Consider the following 24229-nt stretch of genomic DNA (forward strand, 5'->3'; position numbering starts at 1 on the left):
TGCTCGCTGTTCGTTCAGAGGCCTGGAGTTTGTCCCAGGACCTAAGATGGGAGGCTCAGGACAGCCTGCAACTCCAACTGGGTTTAGGGAACATAAACTGTCCTCCTCAGATGACAGCCATTTATTCCACAAGATGCCAAGACCTCACTTGTCCCCTGACACTAGGGATGCTTGTGACACAGAGCCACGGTGAGAACACGGCGCTGCTGGGTCCCGGGCTGGGTGCGAGATCTCGACCTTGTCCAACTATCGCCAAGCAGCCATAACATACCTGCCCCTCCCACCCTTCTCTGAGTCCCCCTTGACCCCCAAGCTAGGATGCTTGCAATGGTGACTCACAGATGGCTCTTGTGTGACAAGGCTTGTCCTGAGGAGATTCAACTTACACGTCAACTCTTTCCAGATAGGGAACCCACAACAGGCCAAAGCATGGATACTACTCAGGTCCAACTCAGTAAATAGATGAGTCTCCAAAGCACACCCCAGACACGGGTGACAGCTCACAGAAGCTAGGAACCAGAAGCACAAGACACAGCTTCAGAGAGCTTGGCAGGTTAGAGAGTGTCATTTCCAAGTGATTGAGTTGGTCTAAATCCTGTCCAGGCATCTCAGCCTGTTTCTTGGTCTGAGTCTCCTTTGTAGTTAACTTGTCTGAAACTCTTTGCAGCTTTATTGCTTATTACTCTGGGAGGAAGGGGCTTAGTGAATCTGGTCAGTTTCAGGGACTTCCTGAAGCTATTTTGAGTTGTTTACTTTCCCGCTTAAAGAGATTCCCAGAAAGATGGGATGTTTCAACCTAGGAGGAAAATGGTACACAACAGGCCAAAGGCCCCGGGGCCCATCAGCCCCTCCCTAGCCCAGACACTTCCTCCACCACCAAATTGCCCTTTTATTTAAGTCCTGTTGCCATCCCTTTCCTGTTCAGGCCACTCTAGATTGGAGATGGGGGCAGCTGTGGCAAACAGGGAAGTAGTGTGCAGTTTCTGGAATTCCTGCCACACAGGCCATACTATCTTCTGCTCCTGCTGAGGTTCTCCCCAAAGGCACTTACAGCCTGGGGTTCTGGTCCGATAGTACAGGCCTCATGTAGCACAAGAAACCCAAGTTAGAGTACAGTTGTGATGTGCATCCTCTTACCCTGAGCAGTCGTCTTTGTAACCATCAGCAAGACCACGCTCCTGTTGGACTTCCTGGATTCTTCAGGTTCAAGCAGGCGTAAGGACATGTGGGGAGATCAGCTCGGGTCAGTAGCTGGGCCCACCCAATGCTTCTCTTCCTGTCTTCATCTCTATCAGTGTCACTACAATACAGGACTCAGTCATGAGGACACCCCAGCCCATCTGTCCATTGCTCTACACAGCCACTGCCTCCAGGAGTTGAACACCTGTGACAGAGACAATTATCTAGGGACAGAGGAGTCAGGAGGCTTGGGTTGCCCTTGAGGCTGTATTTGGGCCAGGTGGACAGAAAGCCCTGGTGTTTCCACACAGAGGCAGGGTGAATGTATCCTGTAGACATGGGTACCCTTCTTATCTGAGTCTAGGTCCTTGTCCCGTAGAACTTAAGCACAGTATCTGAGACCATAAGGGCTGGACCTGGGTGGATATTGACCTAACTACTCGTTAGCTAAAATGGACAATGTCCCAGTAATGTCCCTCTCTTCCAGCCTTACCTGGAAGCATTTTGCCAGGAAGAGAAACCGATTTTTTTTTTGAGAGACTCCCATCTGGTGTGAAACCCTTAGGCCACTCCAGAGACAAAGCCAAGGGAGCTGGAGGAGGGCTGCAGAGCTTAGCAGATCTCAGATGGCCAGCTGGAGGGTGTGGGGTGGTGACTAAACTTTTAAAGAAGTGTGGCCATGGGGTTTCCAGGCCTTAGAAGATTCCAATGTCCCTGAGGTAGCAGAGAAACAGAGCAGCAGAGAGTCTGACATCATGGGCAAGACTGTGGGTATCAGGTTCTCTTCTATGCCTGGATTCAGCAAAGACCCCCAAACTTCTGCCCAGCTCAAAACTGAGAGGAAGAGATTATTTGTCTCCCATTGTTATTATATTCAACCATTTTGTAGTACTATAACACAATACCCGAAGCCGGAAGACTTATACAGAACTCTGTCTGAAGCATGTTTTTCGGGACGTGGTCCACATCTGGTGGTGTTTATTTCTGACAGAGTTTGACTAGCACAGAGCATCGCAGTGCAGGGCAGAAAAAGCACAGTGTGTTGTCTTGGTCAGAGTTCTACTGCCGGGAAGAGACATCACAGCCATAGCAGCTCTTAGGAAAGCATTTATTTGGGACTTGCTTTCAGTGTCAGCCGGTTAGTCCATTATCAAAATGGCACGGATCCGTACACAGCAGGAGAGACACTGGGTCTGGCTTGGATTTTTGAAGCATCATGGGCCACTCCAGTGACACACATTCTCCAACAAGGCCACAGCTCCTAATCCGTTCTAAGTAGTGCTACTCCCTGACAACTGAGCATTTAGATCCATGAGCCCACGGGGGCTGTACTCATTCAAACTACCACAGTACACTTACCAAGTATTGGTGTCACAATATTTGGGAGAATGGAACATCAGGAGGTCAAGGTCAGCTTCAAGAAAGGTGGGAAGGGGAAGAGAGGAAAGAAGGGAGGGAAGGAGGGAGGGAAGGAGGGAAGGAGAGAGAGAGAGAGAGAGAGAGAGAGAGAGAGAGAGAGAGAGAGAGAGAGAGAGAGAAGGGATAGGACAGCCACAGTGCTGAGCGCAGGCCTCCCTTTCCCTCCGAGGCCTCCAGGCAGTCTGGCTTTCTCATAGCAAGGCTTCTGGTTTATGAACACTTGGAGGACGAGGTTGAAGCACTCGACGGAGTCTTGAGATCCAGCCTTGGAAGTCAGGTCCTGTCTTCTCATTGCACAGCAGAGATCAGACAGGAGCACTGTGTTCACAGGAGAAAATGGTTGAGCTTCCTCTGAGGGGGCGGAGTTCTAGGCAGTTCTAGGGCAGCTGCTGTGAGAAGTTACTGTAGGCTTCAGGCGGGTCCTCCACAACATGTGGTGGAATTTCCTTCGAGAGCTGGGAATCTAAAAGGAATTGATTTAAAGCGAGAACAGTCATTTAGAATTTTCTAGACAGAGGAAGCCCCTCCTGCCCCTTGGCCAGTCCTATTTCCTTGGCATTGTGAACCTGAACAGTTTTGTTTTGTTTTTTCCAATCTCCTTAATAATGTTCATTCTTAGGATGCCTGCTTCCCATGCCTGGGAACAGAGGTACAGAAAAGCATTTGCCCAATACCAAGGTGATGAAGAAAAGGGAAAGGCCAATGCGGCCAACTCTGCAACAGCTCACAGACGATTTCTACCTGTCTTAGCTGCAGAAACCGCACCCCAAGTAGAGCTTTGAATTGAGGCACATCCAGAGATCCAGATTCTGAGCGCCCAGCACAGAACAAACACCCTTCCCCCAAAGGTCCACTCCGGACGAGCGAGCTTCCCAGGGGATGCTAGTTGCACCTAACTGTCATAAAGGATGCTGGCCCCAGACTCGCAGCACACCTCCATTGCTCCTTTGTGCCAGCCCCATGCCTGAGCCTGAGCTCCCATCAGCCTCTCCTCCGGTCTGTGGCATCTGGGCCTGCCCAGCTGAGACACTGACCTTTATTTTCTTGGCCTGTGGAACCACAGTGTTCTGACCTCGAAACCCGTCCCGGCTGGGTCACAGCCAGGACAACAACCTTGTTCCCACTGAAGAGCCTGGCTGCATTCTAGTGGCGGTGATTTAACCGAAGATCACCCAGACCTGACTTTACCCACCGTCCCTTGCTACTTCTGAAGGTCCAGGGGAAACACCCACCTTGGTCTGAGGTGCGTGACTATTGGTCTTTCCAAGAAAGTGACTGTGGCAACCGTGGTTATTAAGGGGACCAGTTACAGAACGCAGCAGCCCCGCAGCAGTCTGTGCAGGGGCAGAAGCCAGGGCCGACCAGACGAGCAGGAGCATCCCAACTCCTGCCATGCTTTGGTTTTTCACATTACCATTTTTCCTTTTAATTTCTTCTTCTCACATATATTACATCCTGACCCCATTTCCCTCCCTCCCCTCTCCCAGCTCTCTTCCCCTCCCACCTCTGTTCAGAAAAGAACACAACACTCAGGAGTATCAGCCAAACATGACACAACAAGCGACGCTAAGGCCAGCCACATAGTGGCCGAGGCCACCCAGGAGGAGGAAAAGGGTCCCAAAGGCAGGCAGAAGAGCCGGAGAGAGCTTCTGTTCCCACTATTAGGAGTTCCACTACACAGCCATAGCATGTATGCAGAAGACCCGGGTCAGACCCAGGCAGGCTCCCGGATCTCTGCAAGCCCCTTGAGTCCTGGTCAGTTGACTCTGTGAGTGTTCTTGATCCCTGTGGCTCCTCCAGCCCTTCTTCCCTCTTCTCTGCAGGACCCCCAAGTTCTGCCTAATGTTTGGCTGTAGGACACTGCATCTGCTCCCATCAGTTGCTGGATGAAGTCCCTCTGCGGACAATTATGCTAGGCTCTGGTCCCAGCACATGCCGCAGGCAGGACAAACTGTAGGTCAGGGGTTTCATGGCTGGGTTTGTGCCCCAGTCCCTCCACATGAGGCCTTGGTTGGCTGCAGAGGATAGCAGGTTCAGGCTCTGTGTCCCCCTGTCCCAGTTCCTGGGAATCTTTTCTTAGACTCTATGGGGTTTCCATTGTACTAGGTTTCTAACTCACTCTAGAAATGCCGCCCAAATTCCAGTCGTCCTTCCCACCACTCCCTCCCTCTCTGCCCCAACCTGATCCCTCCTGTTCCCATTCCCACCCTCCTCCAGTCCACCCTGAAATCTATTCTATTTCTTCTTCCCAGGACCCTAGCATCCCCCCGGTAAGCCCTCATTGTTACTAGGCTCTCTGGCTCTCTCTCTCTCTCTCTCTCTCTCTCTCTCTCTCTCTCTCTGGATTGTAGCATGATTGTCCTTTGCAGATAAAATCCACTTGTGAGTGAGTACATACCGTGTTTATGTTTGTCTTTCCCCCCAGGGACTCATGCTTAAAAAAAAAATGACGACGAGTGTAAGCGTGTCAACTAATTTAATATTGGGATGCTACACTCCACATTTCATGACATTTATTCATTATGTGGCGATCTCTGCACCTGGGTCACTAGTCCATCAATGTCTTCATTCAGAATTTCCTGTCATTTGCTTTTTTCCCTTTGCAGGCATCTTCTCCTCCCCAGGATCGGGTCTAGGCATTCTAGACATTCATCAACCCACACCTTAGCAGCTCTGAGCTTATTTACTCTGTTTGTTTGTTTGTCTTAAAACAGGCTCTCTATTTGGGTAGCTCCAGCTGTCCTGGAACTCGCTATGTAAATCAGACTGGCCTCACAGAAATCTACCTACATCTAGCTTCTAAATGCTATTCTTTTTCTTTTAAAACTTATTTATCCATTTATTTTGATACAGACCTCACTACATGGACAGAGTACTGGGATTAAAGGCATGTGTCACCATGCCTGGACAAGATCTGTTTTTATGATTTTTATTTAATGGGTGCATATGTGTGTGTGTGTGTGTGTGTGAATGCGTTAAGTGTGCTGGCTCCCAAGGAAGCCAGAAGAGGGTGTCTGATCCCTTGAACTGTAGTTTTAGACAGTTGTGAGCTATTAAAGTGGGTGCTGAGAACTGAACTGGGGTCTTCTGAGTAAGCAGTACAAGGTTTGAATCCAGTAGAGCTTGCGGGAAAGCCATTACCCACGGCCCTCATGCTTCCTTGTGAGGGCTGCTGGGGTAGCAAAGCTGACATAGGGGAGACCCGTGCTGTGAGGCTTTTTGTGGGGACATGGGAGCAAACATCGGCTCACCTCAGCTCAGGCATGCACAATGACAGACCAAAGAAACAGATCCAGCACGGCAGCCAGGTGAATTCACTGGGTTCACAGGTGAATTCCTGGAGTTACTCCAGGAAGCAAAGTGCATGGAGTGTTCTCTCTGAGCAGCTGTAGCAGCAACAAGAGCCCTTCCCAGCAGGGGCAGAGCCCTGCATCCTGGAGGTCCTAACTCACAGGCAGCTCTGCAGGAGTCCTCTCTTCCTGGCAGAGATACTTTATAACCATGGGGAGGCAGGAGCCTTGGGAATCCAGGAGCCTTGAACACTTCCTTAGCTTTCTGAATCTTCCCAGCCTCCTTCCTCCCCTCGGGAGGGAATGTTTTAGTTTAGAGGAAACAGCTGCACAAAACTCCCCTAAACAATTTCATGTCCAGGTCCCATCCACCCAGAGGTGGATGAGAAGGTGCACGTGGCCCCAGCACCTGAGCTGGGATGGAGAGTGGGGAGCCTTTCCCAAGCTAAACCCAGGGTCAAATGAACCCCCTCAGCCTCCGGCTGGTACCAACCCCCACACTCCACAGAAGGCAGGCCAGCCTGATCTACAGCGGGAGTTTCAGACCTATCAAAACAAAACACTCCAGTAGCCCCGAAAGCCTATGGTGGCGACACATAGACGTTTTCCTCCCTGAGACTTGGTCTCCTGCTTGGTAGACCGGGGCTGCAGCTGAACAGACAGACCTAGGCTACAGCTAGACAGACAGAGGGGGCTGCAGTTGCCCACTCTAATTGCAACATCCAGTGTCCAGATGGTCACAGCTTCTAAGCCTCTGTCCCCCCGCCCCCACCTCCACCCCGTCGGCTCTCCTTTCTGTCGCCTGTGGATTCCTATGGGACATGAGTTCCTATAGGAATCCATAGATACTGGCTACCCTTCACGCTGTGTTATAGTGTTCTGGCGTGGGATGGCTCTAGCTGAGGTTGTTTTATCATGTTACCTTGGCACTTGGCCCCTCTGAGGACCTCTCTGTGCTGGTTTCCTCACCTATGGGCTCTTGCCTTTTACAGGAAATAGGAGGGAAACAGCTCTTTGCTCTAAAACGAGGTCATCTATCGCCCCCTAGTGTCCGCAGGTATCAGTGCAGCCAATCTTCTGGCCTGGAGAAAAACCAGTGTGTGTGTGTGTGTGTGTGTGTGTGTGTGTGTGTGTGTGTGTGTGTTGTGAGAGACAGACAGGGAGACACAAAGGGAGGAAGACAGAGTTTGTGTTTCTGTGTGCATTGTCACCTTCAGCCAGTCAGGGTCTCGTGTTTATTCCCTATGGCTGGGGACCTGAAGAAAGGATTTGGACCCCACCTAAGGCTCCAACTGCAGACATTCTCCCTGTCTCAGACCTTGGCCACACAGGTCAGGGTTTGTCGGTGCACAGCACAGTGCCCTGTCCCTGTGCATGGCAAGGGGGAGGCGGTTACAGAATAATTGTAGACACATTTGAGTCATCGAGGGGGAGCAGGCCTGGGTCGGACAGAGAGGTTGAAGCTCAGGGTCCAGGAGGAAATCCTCAACCACAAGAGCACCGTGCAGAGCAGATGTGACAGGTGTCACTGAGCCCATCCTCTGTCTGAAGTCCCGGGAAGGAAGCGTAAGCTGTGGTATGATCATTGCCTGGCGCAGCCAGCAGGGCCTGGGAAGGCCCTCGAGGATCCAGTTTCTTCCTGGAACTCCCTTCTAGATCCCAGGCTGGACAGCGGGTCTGTGGGGTGGGGGAAGCCGGGGCTACTGCATCCACACAGCTCTCTAGATAGCCTAGAACTTTTAGTCTCCTGCCTCAGTCTTCCACACGCTAGGATGACAGAGTTCCGCCTCCATGGATAGTAGACCCGCATTTTAAGGACCTTGCTCTGCAGAGGAGAAAACAGTAGTAAGGTGGTGTAATCCAAGCCTCTGACGAGGTTCACACACTCGGCTCCGACGGAGGCGGTGGTCAAGCCCAGGGGCTTTGACTCCAGGAGTGCCAGCCCTGTCTGGTCAACTGGTCAATACCCACAGTGGCTGGTGGCAAACAGCAAGCCATGAAAACCCAAAACTGTTGAATAAACAAATATTTTTCTCTTTGGGGAGAAATTCATCTCAGGTGTTTTGTTAGAGAGACTGGAAGTGGACTAACACGGCAGGCCTGACTCCCGCCCTCAAAAAGCCCGAACCAGAGCCTCTGACGTGCACCCACGTGCAGCGCTCTGTTTCTGCCCAAGGAGCCTCCTCTCTGAGCTTCAGGCTTCTTGTAAAGCAGTGTCATATTTGGGGTTTTACTGCTGTGAACAGACCCCATGACCAAGGCAACTCTTATAAAGAACAGCGTTTAATTGGGGCTGGCTTACAGGTTCCAAGGTTCAGTCCATTATCATCAAGGCAGGAACATGGCAGCGTCCAGGCAAGTGTGGTGCAGGCAGAGCCGGGAGTTCTACATCTTGTTCCGAAGGCAGCCAAGAGAAAACTGGCTTCTGAGCAGCTAGGTTGAGGGTCTTAAAGCCCACACCCACAGTGACACACCCACTCCAACAAGACCACACCCACCCCATAAGGCCACACCCACTCCAACAAGGCCACACCCACTCCAACAAGGCCATACCTCCTAATAATGCCAGTCCCTGGGCCAAGCATATACAAACTACCACAAGCAGGAAAAACAAACTTAGCACCACTGTGGTATAGACAGATGAGTGAGACATGGCCGAGGCTTCGCTTTGTAAGGTGGATGTGGTTCAAAAGAAGAGACTGATGAGGACAATGGGGGCGTGGCTATGGTAAGGGTGGTGCCAGAGACGTTGCTGGTAGTGATGCTGGCGATGCTGCCGCTTGTGGAAGAAGAAAGCAGTGGTGGTGGTGGTAGCGACAGATGGAGAGGGGGCTGGGGATGCTGGCCATGCTGCAGCGGTGGCAGTGGTGATGCTGTGTCCACGGTGATGTGGTCATAGGTGATAAACGGAGGTGCATCTATGAGGGACTAACGGCCGCTGCCGTGCGATGATGAAATTGATGCATTGGGTTGGTTGGTGACGGCATTGATGGAAACTATGGGGATGGGGGTGATAGTGCTGACGGAGCTGATGCTGATGAGGCTGTCAACGGCACAGCGATATGTCAGTGGTAGAGGTGATGAGGGTGATGGAGATGATTGTGGTGATGGGGATGATGGGGATGATGGGGATTGGTGGTGGTGGTGGGTGGGTGATGCTAGCGAGGGTGGTGATGGCGGTGGTAAGGATCATGGAGGGGAGGGCAATATGGCGGCGGCGGAGATGACAGTGGGGATGGTGGTGGGGAAGAAGATGATGATTGAGAGAGTTAAGGATCATGGAGATGCTGGTGATGGAGGTGATGGTGATATGGGTGATGGAGGTGATGGAGTGATGGTAATGCGGAAGGTGATGTGATGGTGGCGGTGGTGGATGTGATGGTTGTGGCTGGGATGATGGTGGTGATAAAGGTGACTGAGATGGCTGAGGCCGTGGCAATGACGGTGGCGGGGGTTCAGCTGCTGACAGGGGACAGGACATTCGGAAGATGGAGGTGTGGTGGGTTATTTTTGTTGTGTTTCGTTGGGAGCATCGACTTGAGTTCCTCCATTGCTTGTTTTCTCCCTTCCGGCTGTTCTCGGGTCCAGGCACGCCTGGGTCTGCTCGCCATGGCCGCTCCTGCCAGCCAGTCCCTCTTTCTGTCCTCACCTTGGTCAGCTGCAGCCCCTGTCGGGCTAGCCAGGCTCTCCCCCTCGGCGGCCACGCCCGCCCCCTACGGCCGTCGGGAGAACTGCACAAGCCCAGCGTGCGGGCGCGGGGCGGGCGCTCAGTGGGGACCAGCCGCTCCCGGGAGTCGCCCCCTCGTGGGGACTCGCTCTCTCCCATGGACCAGCAGGAAGGGCGTGGGGGATGCTGGCACTTTTAATCAGCGTGTGCAGTCTGCTTAAAAGACGCTTTTATCGCGACATTTTCCGATCACGGTCCCCGTCGCGGTGACCGGTGATGGCTTCTTGAGGAAGACTTCACTTTGGCTCACTGTGTGAGGCGATGGGCTTCCTGCCTCAGTTTAGCCATTCTGGAAACTTCCTCACGGACCTGCGCAGATTCCCGTGTAGCCGCCGAAGAGACAGAAGCAGCAGGTGCACGCACACACTTGGGCCTCAGCCCACTGGACCGTCTCTCGAGTGCGCCCACTCCCGCCGGCTCCGTTTCTCTCTCCAGATAGCCTCCTGTGTTTCGTGGGGTTTGCTTGTTGTTGGTGAGGTGGGATCTCACTGTGGAGCCCTGGCCGTGCAGACCCGCTGGCCTCAAACTCACAGAGAGCCGCCTGCCTCTGCCTCTCGAGTGCTGGGACTGAGGCGCCCCCCCCCCCCCCAGCCTCGGCCTGGCTTCATGGTTTGAAAAGCTGTATTTCACATATGAGAGGAAATCAGTGGTGCTTGGTTTTCTGAATCTGAATTTGCACAACGTGATGATCTCCAGTCTTCCAAGCCAAATATAAACTCCATTGTGTTCTTGAACCAATTCCCTTCAGCCCTGAGTCTTTGCACTTCATAGTCTAACTAGTTATCCCTTAGGAACAGAGGGAGAGATGGAGGGAGGCAGGGGGAGGGAGGGAGGGAGGGAAGGAGGAAGGAAGGAGGGACAGAGGGGGACAGAGGGAAGGAGGGAGGGACAAAAGGGGAGGGAGGGAAGGAGGGAGGGACAGAGGGGGAGAGAGGGAGGAACAGAGGGGGGGAGGGAAGGACAGAGGTGGGAGGGAGGGACGGGGGAGGGAGGGGCAGAGGGGGATGGAGGGAGGGACAGAGGAGGGAGGGACAGAGGGGGGAGGGAGGGAAGAAGGGGGAGGGAGGAAGGGGGGAAGGAGGGAGGGATAGAGGGGGATGGAGGGAGGGAGGGACAGAGGGAGAGCGGGCATAGCTTCTTTTGGTAGCCCACAGAAACACGTAATGCTCATAACCCACCAGCAGGTGGCACCCAAGCCCTTACAAAGCTGTGCACACACGCGCTCCAGGCTGCGGAACTTTGTGATAGCAGTGTGGAGAGCTCTGCATAGAGGCTAGCAGTCACACAGGGGCTTTGAGTCCGAGTTGTGGGTTCTGGTCCCAGCTGTGATACCAGCACAATCCACTCTGGTGTCTGAGCCTCAGTTGAGTCTCCATCACTCTGGGACAGGAAGTAGGTGACCAGCCCCGCCAGGCCTGGGAGTCCATGGAGTTTTGTTTGGCATCTCAATTCCTAGTCTGTTTTGAGTTGACACCAGTTTTCAGGGAAGCCTGGGCCCTTGACCGAGATCCCTGCCTTGCAGATTCTGTCTCTGTGTGGAAAGGAAAGGAGCTGAGAAACTCTTCAAACTTGCATCTAGAAAGTAGAGACCTGGACAGCTGGGCAATCAGGGCAGTGCCTATTCTTAGAGAAGATGCCTTTGGCGCTGCCTCTGCCCCTCCCTCCCTCCTCCTCCCTCTCTCTCTGTAGCCTGCCCTCACCTCCAACTTCTAATCCTGTGTCCATTCTCCCAAGTGATAAGATGACCCCAGGTTTCTGTGGTGCTGGGGATCGAGCCAGGACTTACTTTATGCATGGCGGGCACACCCTCTACGGTGGAACGCCACCCCAGCATGAAGACGGTTCCCTGAAGAGGCGCCCAGAGCTAAAGGGATAAAGCGCACGGGCCCCTGACCCCTGACCCTGGCTCACCTCTGTTCCTGAGCCTTCTCAGCTGTAGAACCCAGGGAAGCGCCCCCCCCACACACACACAATGAGACCTGGGTAAGTCCCCCTCAATGTGGAATGGGACAAGGCCAAGACCAGGCCTCTCCAGGATGACCTTTAGACCTTTAGGTGACTGTACCGTCACCTACATTCTGCTCGGAAGTTAGAAATGGAAGCAGATAGCACAAAGTCCGGCCTGGGTGGGGGACAAACACCCCAGTCTCAGTGAGGCCCTCCTGGCTGTGGGCCACAGCTTATCCAACAGCTGGTGAGCTGGGCGGCTGCTCTGGGTCCTGGTCAAATGCAAGTCTCATTAATCCAAACACCCCAAATCCCTCCTACTGTCCATACACACCCCAGCCTACACACACACACACACACACACACACACACACACCACTCTCCCATCCCTCTGACCTTGGAAGGGAGTCCAAGAGGATTCTGTAAGCTCTGTCCATCCCCACCACAGATGGCCAATATGGTTGGCAGGAGACAAGGGCTGCTCCCGGATCCTTGGGCTGCCCAACCATCTGTAGCCCACCTCCACCCGGCTCAGAACCACTCCCAAGTCTCCTGAGAGTGGGCCAGATGTCTGCGAAGGGACACTAGTCTGAACACCAAGGCCACTACTCTCTGACTGTCCTCCCACTGGTAATTAATTCCGGGCCAGGCCTCTGTAGGTCCCATGACCTGCATCCTGCGTCCTCGCCCACCATCCTGATTCCAGATTCCAGAAGAGGGGTGAAGCCAAGCTCCTGAGGTCATTGCTGCCTCTGCTGGCCAATGCTGTTCCCACACACGCTCTCCCCAGGATTTCATCCCCCGGTGAAGGATCTGGAAGCTTCAGAAGGCCCAAGTCTGCCGCAGCCTGCTCTCAGCCTAGAGAAACCTGCTTCCTCTCTGACCTCAGACCCCTTTTCCCTGAGACCCCCCTGACTGCGCTGCTCTGGTTGTGCATTGCTCTTTCTCAGCTGTGTTTCCCTGGCTTAGATTCCCTTTCCTGTCGAGAGGCAATAGACAACCTGTGACAATTGAGACTGTGATCTACACACCCAGGGAGTCAGCTTTTAAAAATCCATCTACCAACCCTATAAGGTTCCATGTGCACGGAGACATTGAGGCACGAGGAAACTTAAGTAGGTTTAAGGTCGTGCTGCTAGCCGGTGGTGAAGCCAAAGCGGACATTGGGTGTGGTGGTAGACGCCTGCAAACCACACTTGGGAAACTGAGTCAGGTTTGAGGCCAGTCTGCTCTACACAGCCAGACCCTGACTAACAAACGGACAGATAAGCAAATGGTAAAATTTAAAAGTCCAAGGATAACGGAAGCTCCAGGGACCCATCTCAAGTACGGGCCAGTCCTCACTTCCTGGTGGTCAGTGCTACCAGGCTAACCAGGGGCTGTCGCTCTTGTAGACTGTCACTCAAAGAACTCAGCACTCTTGGGCCAAGGCTGCCTGGTGCTAGGACAGCTGCTGGGGCTCTGCCACCTGGTGGTCACATTGGGAACTGCACCACTCCAGCTTGGTTCCTTTTCAGTGCTGTTGCACCGCCAGGCCTGACCCCAGGAGACTCACATTTAGCCCCACCACTGAGATTCCCAGGCTCCCTGGTAACCCATCCACAAGCATGCAGGTGATCACGACTCCCGTCCCATCGCTCCATCCTCTGCACATCCACAAAGTTAAACCCTTTGGCCCCTTCACAGGCGGCATCTTGGTGCCCTGGGCTGGGACTGCTCCCTTCACCCCATTGATGTCTCCTCCTTTCCCCTCACTGACCACAGCCCAGCAGCCCTGGACTTAAGTCTGTGGCTCACACGAAGCAGGTTGGTGCCAGCCCCAGGGCCATTGCACTACCCTCCGAAAGGACACATATCAGGGTGTCTCCACCAACACCCTTCACTTGTGTGTGTGTGTGTGTGTACATGTGTGCCACAGTTCATGCACAGAGGTCAGAGGACAACAGTTCTCTCCCTCCACCGTGTGGATCAAGTCCAGGTCATTGGGCTCAGCCACAAGCACGATTAGCACTCCAGTGACCTCTCCGTGTTGCCCTATCTACTGCCCTTACCTCCTCACCACTAAGGAGACTCCATGCATGCATGGCTGTCATTGCCTCCTTCGGCTGGTGCTGAACCTGGCATGGTCCCAGACTCAACAACCACCCAGCGACGGCTGCTGATTGACTGGATAGAGAAAGACAATGGGAGGAAGAAGAGATGAAGGGAAGGAACAAAGGAACAGCAAAGGGAAGAAAGGGTGGGGAGGAGGGTGGGAGGGAGGGGGAGGGAGGGGGAGGGAAGACAGTGGGGGATGGAAGGGAGAAAGCGGGTGGAAAGGAGGGAGGGGAGGAAGGGGAAGGGAGGGAGGGGGAGGGAGGGAAGGGGAGGGAAAGGGAAGGAAGGAGGAGGGAAGGGGGAGGAGGGGGAGGGAAGAGAGTGGGGGATGGAAGGGAGAAAGCGGGTGGGAAGGAGGGAGGGGAGGGAGGGGAGGGAAGGGAGAAGGGGGATGGAAAGGAGGGAGGGGGAGGGATGAGGGGGGAGGGAGGGGACAGAGGGAGGGGAAGGGGAAGGAGGGAAGGGAAGGGAGGGGAGGAAAAGAGAGAAGGGGAGGGAAGGGAGAGGAAGAGGAAGGAAGGGAGAGATGGAGGAGAGGGAGGGTGCCTAATAAGATTTGGTGTCATCAGAAAGGTCTTGCTCCTATGAGTTAGGGGTCTTGGACATGTGCTCAGACTCAGAGGGACAACCCTGTTGCCATGACCACCCCTGTCAGGACAGAGCTGGGTATGTCGACCCTGCTGTCATGACCACACCCTGTCAGAGGACAGAGCTGGGTAGGCGAGGCCCACGTCCCACACTGAGCCTGGAGCTGACTGCTTGCTGACTTGAGAACTAGTTTCATGTGTGTGGGCTGGGCCTTTAGTCTCACCCAGACTTGTAGCTGAGTTGTCAGTGGAGGGCTGTGGGCTGGACGAGGCCTCCGTTTCCCCCTTTGCAGAATGGGCTGGCTCTGCAAAGGCAGAGGTCAGATCGAGGTTCCTGTGATCCCTCAGCTGCCACGTGCAGCCTCTCTCTGGGGACCCCCGAGGACGGGGATGCTCTTCTTGCCCGCCTGGACACTTGGGAGATGGGGCTCTAACCTTGAGTTTCTGTGGAGACATGGGCCAGTCTTCCTCTGGGCTTGCTGTGGGAGGATTTAGTCTGCAGAATGGTCAACTGCCAAATGTGCAGACTTCGCTCAAGAGTCTGGAGGTGTCAGGAATGCGCTCACTCGCTCGCTCGCTCGGCAGCAGAAGGGGCAACTGGACACTTGTGTGGGTGGGGCTCTCTTAGGAGGTTACAGACCTGCGATGTGGGTGCTGGGGAGAAGCTGTGCTTTGGGGGTCCTTCCACTTCCTCTGCCCTCCCTAGGGTCTCAGAGCTCTGCGACAGCTGAGTACTTCTTTCCAGTGGCCACCAGTATCTTCTTTCTTTCTGGTATGATGGGAGAGGTGTCTATCGTGGAAACGACACTGCCACTGGTTCCAGGGAGGGCCAGGCACAGCAGGGTGGTCCACAGCAGCTGGAGAGAAGGCTCAGCAGGTAAGGACACTTGCTGCTCTGGCAGAGGACCCCAGTTCAGTTCGCTGTACCCACATGAAGGCTTGTCTGGTCGGCGACTCCAGTTCTGGGAGGCCCAGTGGCTTGTTCTGGCCTCTGTAGGCACCAGACACACATGTGATACATACATATATATGCAGACACCCGCTCCCACACACACACACAAATAAATATTTAAAAAGTGAAACGTTGCCATCAGCAGCGTAGTGACCAGGCCTGGGACCACGAGCTGGGTACACAGGGCATTCTGCAAGCCTCCTGAACACAGGATGGGCCTGTCAGTTACTTAGATCTTGAACAAAGCTAGGTGCAGTGAGATGGAGGTGGGGATGACCATGGCTCAGCCTTAGGGCCGGCCAGCACCTCTGGACTCTCAGCTGCTGCAAAGGGAGGAGGCCTGACTCAGGAGGAGTGGACCTTTGAGCACAGGGTGTGATGGTTCGTAGGTCGATGGGGATCTCTGTGTAACAAGGATCTGGCTGGAGCTGGGGTGACCTTAGGGTCTGATGTTCTATACCCAGACAGGGGCAACAGTTTGTGGAAACAGCTGGTAAGGGCTTGTAGACATCAAGCCCTGTTTCTCACGGTTCCGCACTTCATGGATGCAGGGAGAAAGTGGTTGTGCCCTCTGAGTCAGCCTGCCCTGGATAACATGCAGTCCTGGACTGTCCTCTCCCCATCCCAGTCTTAGTATCTGAACTGCCTCTGACCCAGCCAGTCCTCCTCTTCTCCAGGAGACCCACCTCTTGTACCCAGAGCACAGTGCAGACAGGTGCCTGTGAGGAAGCCCTCATATATGCCTAAAGGGGGCAAGTGGACAGAGGATTCAGGGGTGGGAGGTCAGAAGCACGGGTGTGGATGTCTTAAAGATCTGCCAGGTGAATAGAGCTGGGTCTGGAGTCCAGGGGGCAGAAGTCACGTAGGCAAAATCATGGAAAGACATGACCAGGACACGCAGGGCCAGGGTTGCTGGCTGGTCCCGCTTGCTGCTGCTTGCTGTGTGCAGTTTCCTGATGGCTGTCTGCAGGAGGCCATCTGGTGACCTCTGCCGTGAGTTTTCTGCCTTCCCCCGGGCAGCCTGAGGATTCCTCCTGGATATCCATCCCAGGAGAAGATCTGCCTCAGCCCTGCTGGTGCATCAGTGTCTTTGTGTCTGCTTCAGGACGCGCTTCTACCAGAAAGTCATCGTCGACACAGTAGATGACCTCTTCTGGAGTTTTAAGTGCATTCTGGGAAGAGATTTGGCTCTGGGCTGTCACTGCTATGACTGTTGAGCTTTGAGAAAGGGGAGAGACCGTGGAAATCTCCCAGGGCAGTGGACAACTTCAGCTGCTGGGTGGTGCGCTTTCTCTAGAGAAGGCAACATGCTTGGAGAACCTCCGGGGCTCAAACAGCCCTTTGCCAGGGCTCGCACAGCAGGCATCCTGCATAGCAGATAACTTACATCATGATTCATAACAGTGGCAAAATTACAGTTATGAATTAGTAACAAAAGTAATTTCATGGTTGGGGTCACCACAGCATGAGGAACTGTACTAAAGGGTCGCGACATTGGGAAAGTTGGGACTCACTGTGCTAGGCACAGGCTTTGGGCACACTTTTGTGATGCCAACCCCATAGAAAGACAGCCCAGGCTGAACTCCAAGTCCTAGAAGTCCAGGAAAGACTTTAATCTACAGCTAGGGCCTGCAGGTCAGACCCGGAGATCTCCACCCAGTTCAGGCTTCACTCATTGGAGGAATGAGGTAGGTAAAAGTTAAAGTCTGGAAGGTGGCTTATGATGTCACACAGCTAGAAGGTGACAGTCAGGGTGAGGTCCCAAGGGCTCTGATCCAAACCTCTTTGCAGAGAAGAAGGAAGAGGAGGTCGACAGAGGGGGTCAGACTCCAGAGCCCTGCATCCACACCAACCCTCTGCATCACCTGCTGATTCAAAGACTGATTCGCCCTCTCATTCCTCTCTGTTTCCAGCAGATGCTTATGAAGAATCGTCTAGAAGATTCTCTAGGGCTGCTGAGATTGTCCCCTGGCCCCCAAGGCTGATGCCCTGATTTCAATCCCTGGGACCTTCTGCTGGAAGAAGAGAACTGGGTCCTGCACACTGTCTCCTCCACATATACACAGAGACACACATGAGCATATATGTGCACAGGCACATGTGTGAGCACACACATGAACATATATGCGTACAGACACGTGTGTGAGCACACACATGAGCATATATGTGCACAGGCATGTGTGTGAGCACACAAATGAGCATATATGCGCACAGGCACATGTGTGAGCACACACATGAGCATATATGTGCACAGGCACGTGTGTGAGCACACAAATGAGCATATATGCGCACAGGCACGTGTGTGAGCACACAAATGAGCATATATGCGCACAGGCACGTGTGTGAGCACACACATGAGCATATATGCGCACAGGCACGTGTGTGAGCACACACATGAGCATATATGCACACAGGCACGTGTGTGAGCACACACATGAGCATATATGCACACAGACATGTGTGTAAGCACACACATGAACATATATGTGCACAGGCACGTGTGTGAGCACACACATGAGCATATATGTGCACAGGCACGTGTGTGAGCACACACATGAGCATATATGTGCACAGGCACGTGTGTGAGCACACACATGAGGATATATGCACAGGCACATGTGTGAGCACACACATGAGCATATATGTGCACAGGCACGTGTGTGAGCACACACATGAGCATATATGCACAGGCACGTGTGTGAGCACACACATGAGCAAATATGTGCACAGGCACGTGTGTGAGCACACACATGAGCATATATGCACACAGGCACGTGTGTGAGCACACACATGAGCATATATGCGCACAGGCACGTGTGTGAGCACACACATGAGCATATATGCACACAGGCATGTGTGTGAGCACACACATGAGCATATATGCGCAGGCACGTGTGTGAGCACACACATGAGCATATATGCACACAGGCACGTGTGTGAGCACACACATGAGCATATATGCGCACAGACACGGGTGTGAGCACACACATGAGCATATATGCGCACAGGCACGTGTGTGAGCATACAAATGAGCATATATGCGCACAGGCACGTGTGTGAGCACACACATGAGCATATATGCGCACAGGCACGTGTGTGAGCACACACATGAGCATATATGCGCACAGGCATGTGTGTGAGCACACACATGAGCATATATGTGCACAGGCACGTGTGTGAGCACACACATGAGCATATATGTGCACAGGCACGTGTATGAGCACACACATGAGCATATATGTGCACAGGCACGTGTGTGAGCACACACATGAGCATATATGTGCACAGGCGCGTGTGTGAGCACACATATGAGCATATATGTGCACAGGCGAGTGTGTGAGCACACACATAAGCATATATGTGCACAGGCACGTGTGTGAGCACACACATGAGCATATATGCACACAGACATGTGTGTAAGCACACATATGAGCATATATGTGCACAGGCATGTGTGTGAGCATACACATGAGCATATATGTGCACAGGCATGTGTGTGAGAGCACACATGTGTGCTCCCACACACAAACAACATGATTTAGAAAATTCTCTAAGGCTTGTCCTAGTAAAACAGAGTAATCGTGGTGACATGCATGGGAAAATAGGAGGCAGGCTCCCGCCTCCGGGACTTTTGGGAGTCCATTACTTTCTCTGTCACCCTGGGGCTCTGCCTCACTACAGAAAGGACAGTTTCAGCCCTGCTCAGGATTTACTTTCACCCACCAGGTGCAGCCCCCCTCCCCCGACAGGGCCGGGGCCTGCAGGTGAGCCCTAGGGCTCTCCCATCTTCCTTCCCTGCCTGCCTCCCCCAGCCCTGGCCTCTGGCCTTCATTCTCCTGGTGCCAGCTCAGCAGGGACAGGCCAGGGTAAGGGAGCCCCAAGGGAGCCCCGGGTCAGCTTGAGGAAGGGGCGGGTGGGGATCTGGCACAGCAGAGGTGTGTTTTGAAATCTGTTTCCTCTTGGCCACGCTTGAAGTTCTAAGCTGCTGGGTTTGACTGACAGGCAGGAAAGGAGCCTCAGGGCAGAGACGGAGGGGCTCTGCAGGGGCTGCGCTTGTGGCTGCATCCCTGCCTTCCTGGCCTCCAGCTCTGGCTCGTGGAGGGGGCCTGGGTCTTAACTCACCCTGTGGAGGGAGGGCAAAGTGGGGTGGGGCTCTTGGAATCAGAAGCAGAAGATCTTGGAATCCCAGTGGGTCTCGGCCCCTTGGGGCCTTCTGAAGGCCGAGGCCTCCGCACCGTCCCTGCGAGAGCAGGCAGCTTTTATTGCGTTTCCATCTGTTCTACAAATATGTCTGAGCAAGGAGCTCATTTTTCAAGAAGCACACAGCAGAGGCCCTCCCCTGTTAAATACCTGGACCCTTCTCGATCAGTGCCTAGGTGAGCTGAGGTTGGGCCTTTTGCCTGATGGATAGCTCAGAGCCACCCCTAAACTACACTTCCAGGGCTCCCTGCCCACCAGTTTCCCATCAGCCTTGGCCAACGGGAAGAACTGATTTGAGATTAATGGGCAGGAAGAAAGAGGGTCCAGGGTCCTTCCTCACCTATCCCTGGGGCATGGAGGGGACACCTCTACTGTCCAGCTCTCCAAAGCAGCCTGTGCCTGGCAGCGACTCCAGGTTCCCATCTGTCTGACTCCTGGGTTTCTTTGTCCCTCCAGTGGCAGGAAGTTACCGGGTTGCAGCTGGTGCCCAGCTGCCCTCCCATGCCAAACAGACCACCTCAGCTATCGTAGAGGCGTTGCTCTCAGCAGATTCTGTGGAGACCCCTGATGTGCTCTCTGCTTTCCTCAGTGCTTCCTAACAGCTAAGACCGTGACTCTGAGCCAGGCTCTGACCCCTGCCTCCAGGGCTGTGTGTCCCTCAGTGGGCTAGGAGGACAGTAGTCAGATCAGAGACCCTAACCACTCTTCTTTCTTCTCCACGTTTCCCACGACACCATCTCTCTTGCTCTCTTGTATCAAGCTCTGTCTGCATTCCTCTGTGTTTTAAAGGGAAAACATCCTTTCTTTTAGGGCCTGGTCTTGCTGCTCTGACAGGACGTGCCATCTCCACTAACTGCTTTCCCATCTTAAGGCCTGACCATGACCCCTACAGGTGTAACCTCTTCCTTTCTAAAGGGCTATTCCTTGTCACCTCCTCTCCTGAACCCGCTGCTCTGGGTTCTAAGTCATCAAATCACAGCATGTACCCAGAGGAGTACTGATGGTAGTGGGTGCTGTGTATACTCCTGTGGGGACACCTGTGTGAGGGCCTCTGTGAGCACACCTGTGTGGAAGGATACCTGTGAGCACATCTGTGTGAGGACCTCTGTGAGCACACCTGTGTGAAGACCTCTTTGAGCACACCTGTGAGCACACCTGTGTGAGGGCCTCTGTGAGCACACCTGTGTGAAGACCTCTTTGAGCACACCTGTGAACACACCTGTATGGAAGGACACCTGTGAGCACACCTGTGTGAAGACCTCTTTGAGCACACCTGTGAGCACACCTGTGTGAGGGCCTCTGTGAGCACACCTGTGTGAAGACCTCTTTGAGCACACCTGTGAACACACCTGTATGGAAGGACACCTGTGAGCACACCTGTGTGAGGGCCTCTGTGAGCACACCTGTGTGAAGACCTCTTTGAGCACACCTGTGAGCACACCTGTGTGAGGGCCTCTGTGAGCACACCTGTATGAGGGCCTCTGTGAGCACACCTGTGTGAGGACCTCTGTGAGCACACCTGTGTGAAGACCTCTTTGAGCACACCTGTGAGCACACCTGTGTGAGGGCCTCTGTGAGCATACCTGTGAGTACAACTGTGAGCACACCTGTGTGAGGGCCTCTGTGAGCACACCTGTGTGAGGACCTCTGTGAGCACACCTGTGAGTAGTTGTTTGTGGTCTTAAAGTTACCTTTCCAGTATTGTATGGAAGAAAAGTTTGGCAAGGGCTACCCGCCACCTTAGGCAACAAGGTTCCTGGTAGCAGAGTTGGGTCCCTTTGTCATCTCTGTCTGCCCTTTTCCTCCAGATTCTCTTAAAGTCACAGTTTACGCTTTGTGGTTGACAGGTTCTAGACTGCTGGAACAAAGGACATGAGGGACAAAAGGGCAGTGCCAGACACGTAGCTGGTTAGTTAAGAAAGAAAGGAAAGGTACTCCTGCGAATGTAAGCAGACGAGAGAGCCAGCCAGGCCCAAGGCTTGAGCCCTGATCCTGTGTGGGTTCCTTGTCCCCTGCCTAGGGGAAGTGTGGGGTGTCCTTGTGCCCACTGCCTGCTGCTTGTAGCCCAGGAGGGAGGGTTCCCAGTCTTTCTCTGCCAACTGGCTTATTTCTCTGTGGTCTTCTGTTGTTACTGTTAAGGTTAATGCATTTTTATTTGTGTGTAAGTATTGGCCTATTACGTACATCCATGTACATGTATGGAGCCTACTATGTGCACCATTGGCATGCATGGAGCCCACAAAGGCCAGAAGAAGGACCAGATCTCCTGGAACCGGGGTTACAGGTGGTTGTGATGAGCCATCTGACGTGGGTGCTGGGAAGGGAACCCCAGTCCTGTGCGGGAGCAGCATCTGCTCTTAACCCCTGAGCCACTCTCCAGCCCCAGTCCACGGAACCCTGGCATCTCTCCTGCCAACACCTACTTTCTGAAACTTGACATTTTTCAGAAGAGGCAAGCAGTCAGCCTGGACAAGGACAGAATGTCCTAGGGCCACTGGACCAGGGACATCAGGTCGCCTCGTCCTGGGGTGGATCCCAGGGCAGCCTCTGCCTGAGGAATCGTCCCCACTACAGCTCAGCTGCAGATCTGCTCCCCCTCCCAGTATTCCTCCAATGAGGCAGCTTCAGAAACCACAGAGCTGGGCCCACTGCCAGAGACGGCCCCTCAGCGACCCCTTCCCTGGCCCTGGTTCCTCGGGGGAGGCTTTCTCGGCCCTCCTGGGCTGGGTGTGGTGTCATGCATGTGTCTGTAATCATTTGGGGGGCAGGTCTCTTGGTGTAAGGCTAAGGACAAATCGTGGCTCTGGTCCACACTGAAACTCCATCCCTAAAACAACGTATCAGATCACCACCGTGTGGGTGCGGCCTTCTGCTTCAGAGGGCACAGGTGGGTGGGAATCTGGATTCTTGACGTCTAGAAGTTTCCAGGGTAGAGCCATCCCTTCGGTAGGCAATCTGGGGCCCTGGGGAAGAGCCAGCGGCTTTCTGGCACAGTGCCGCCCAGGCAGGGACAGAAATCAGGTCCAGAGAGCAGGGAGGCACGACTCCAGCACATCTGCACTGGAGGAAGGTGGAAAACCCAGGCAGCGGGAGAGGGCCTGGATGCACACAGCCCAGAGGCTTCTGGGAAGCCAGAGGCAGGGGGACATCGGGGACCTCAGTCACCTGGGAACCAGCTTGGGAATGGGTAGAGGGAGGCAGAGCTTCCTAAGCAAGTGGGAACACCGAGGCTGAGGCGGGGGCATGATTCATCTGAGCAAGTGTCTTTTAGCTTTGTACCCACCAAAAATAGATGAGTATCCCAGGCCTGAGCTCTAGATCAGACGCAAGTTGTAAGGCTCTGAGGAAAGCTGGGCTGGTCCCTGGAGGCGGCTTCCCATGTCCACGTGAGACTGTGAGACTCGGCGGCTCTGAAGCCATCCTGAGCGCCAGGTACTTCAGCCTGAGACGCTCCACTGGTCTCCTGTGATCTGCCGTCCTCACCTCAGGGTCAGTCTGACCTCAGTTACATCTTTGGGAGTTCCTCCCCCAAGCCCTGACCAGGCTGGGTTTCTCTTGTTCCCCCAGCAAGCACTCCAGTATTCCCTCTCTCTAGCATTCAGCATTCATTCATTCATTCATTCATTCATTCATCCACACCCTGCCAGTATGATCTGAATACTGAAGCACGTGCCAGATCCTAGAGACTGAGGAAAGGGCCCCAGCTCCCAGCCTGCAGGGGTGTGAGCTGCTTTTGCGTTGCTGTTATTCAGACACCTGACAGGGCCGTCCAGGGAGGAAGCGCTGGTTTGAACTCACAGTTTCTGAAGGTTTCAGGTCATCATGGTGGGACAAAGCACGGCGGAGTGGCCCTGTCAGAGGCCCTGGTGAACCGCCTCTCCCTCCCCAAAGTTCAACTGCCTTGAAAATGAAGCCACCTGCTGCATCAAGTGGGGGGCGTTTCAAAGCCAGACCCTGACCAGGAGAAGATAAACGGAGCAGTGCACAGCTGGGCAGCAAATGCATTGTTTTTTAGACGAACTAGGAAAGAAGATGGAGACCCCCGGGTATTAGTTTAGAGTGCTCGGGAGGTCACTCGGAGGAGGAGGTAACATCTTAGCAGAGGTGGGGGCGAAGGAACTTAGCGCAGTGTGAGTTTATTATTTTCTGAAGCTGTTTCTGGTGCTCGTCTCTCCAACTGGGATATTCTCACTACCATCTTCATCCTCACAACCACCACCACCACCACCATCATCACCATCACTAGCATTACCTTCATCATCACCATCGCCATCATCACCATCACCACGACCACCGCCACCACCATCACTATCGTCTTTTGTTGGCGGTGGAGGGCAAGGCAAAGGGAGCCACAGGTGGAGGTAAGAAGAGCACTTGGTGGAATCAGCTCCTCTCCGTCTAAGGGTTCTGGGGATGGAACTCTGAGCACTAGGCTTGGCTGGCAGGTCCAGAGCGCGCTCACCTCTCGGCTACCCGGCTGGCGGCCTCTCCGGTTGCTTTGGTTTAGTTTGGAAGGCGGGTCTCACGCATCCAGGGCTGGCTTCAGGGACCCCGGCGAGCCAGGGATGAGCTGCCTCTGCTTTCCCGCTCTAGGAGGGAGCCGCTTATAACCCCACCCATGGCTTTGACCCCAGGGCCTTGTCCTGCTATGCAGGCAGGCACTCTGCAGCTGGGCCACGCCTTCTGCCCTGCTCCTGGACTACTGCCCCACAGACGAGGGAGCTATTCCGAAGCTTAGAACAGTGTCTGCCGTAGGTGCTCTGCGAGCATTCCCCTCACACGCTAGGTAAAGGAGTGATGATGATGGTGATGATGGTGATGATGGTGATAG

This window comes from Apodemus sylvaticus, chromosome 5, assembly GCF_947179515.1.
Source record: "Apodemus sylvaticus chromosome 5, mApoSyl1.1, whole genome shotgun sequence".
NCBI classification, from domain to species: Eukaryota; Metazoa; Chordata; class Mammalia; order Rodentia; family Muridae; genus Apodemus; species Apodemus sylvaticus.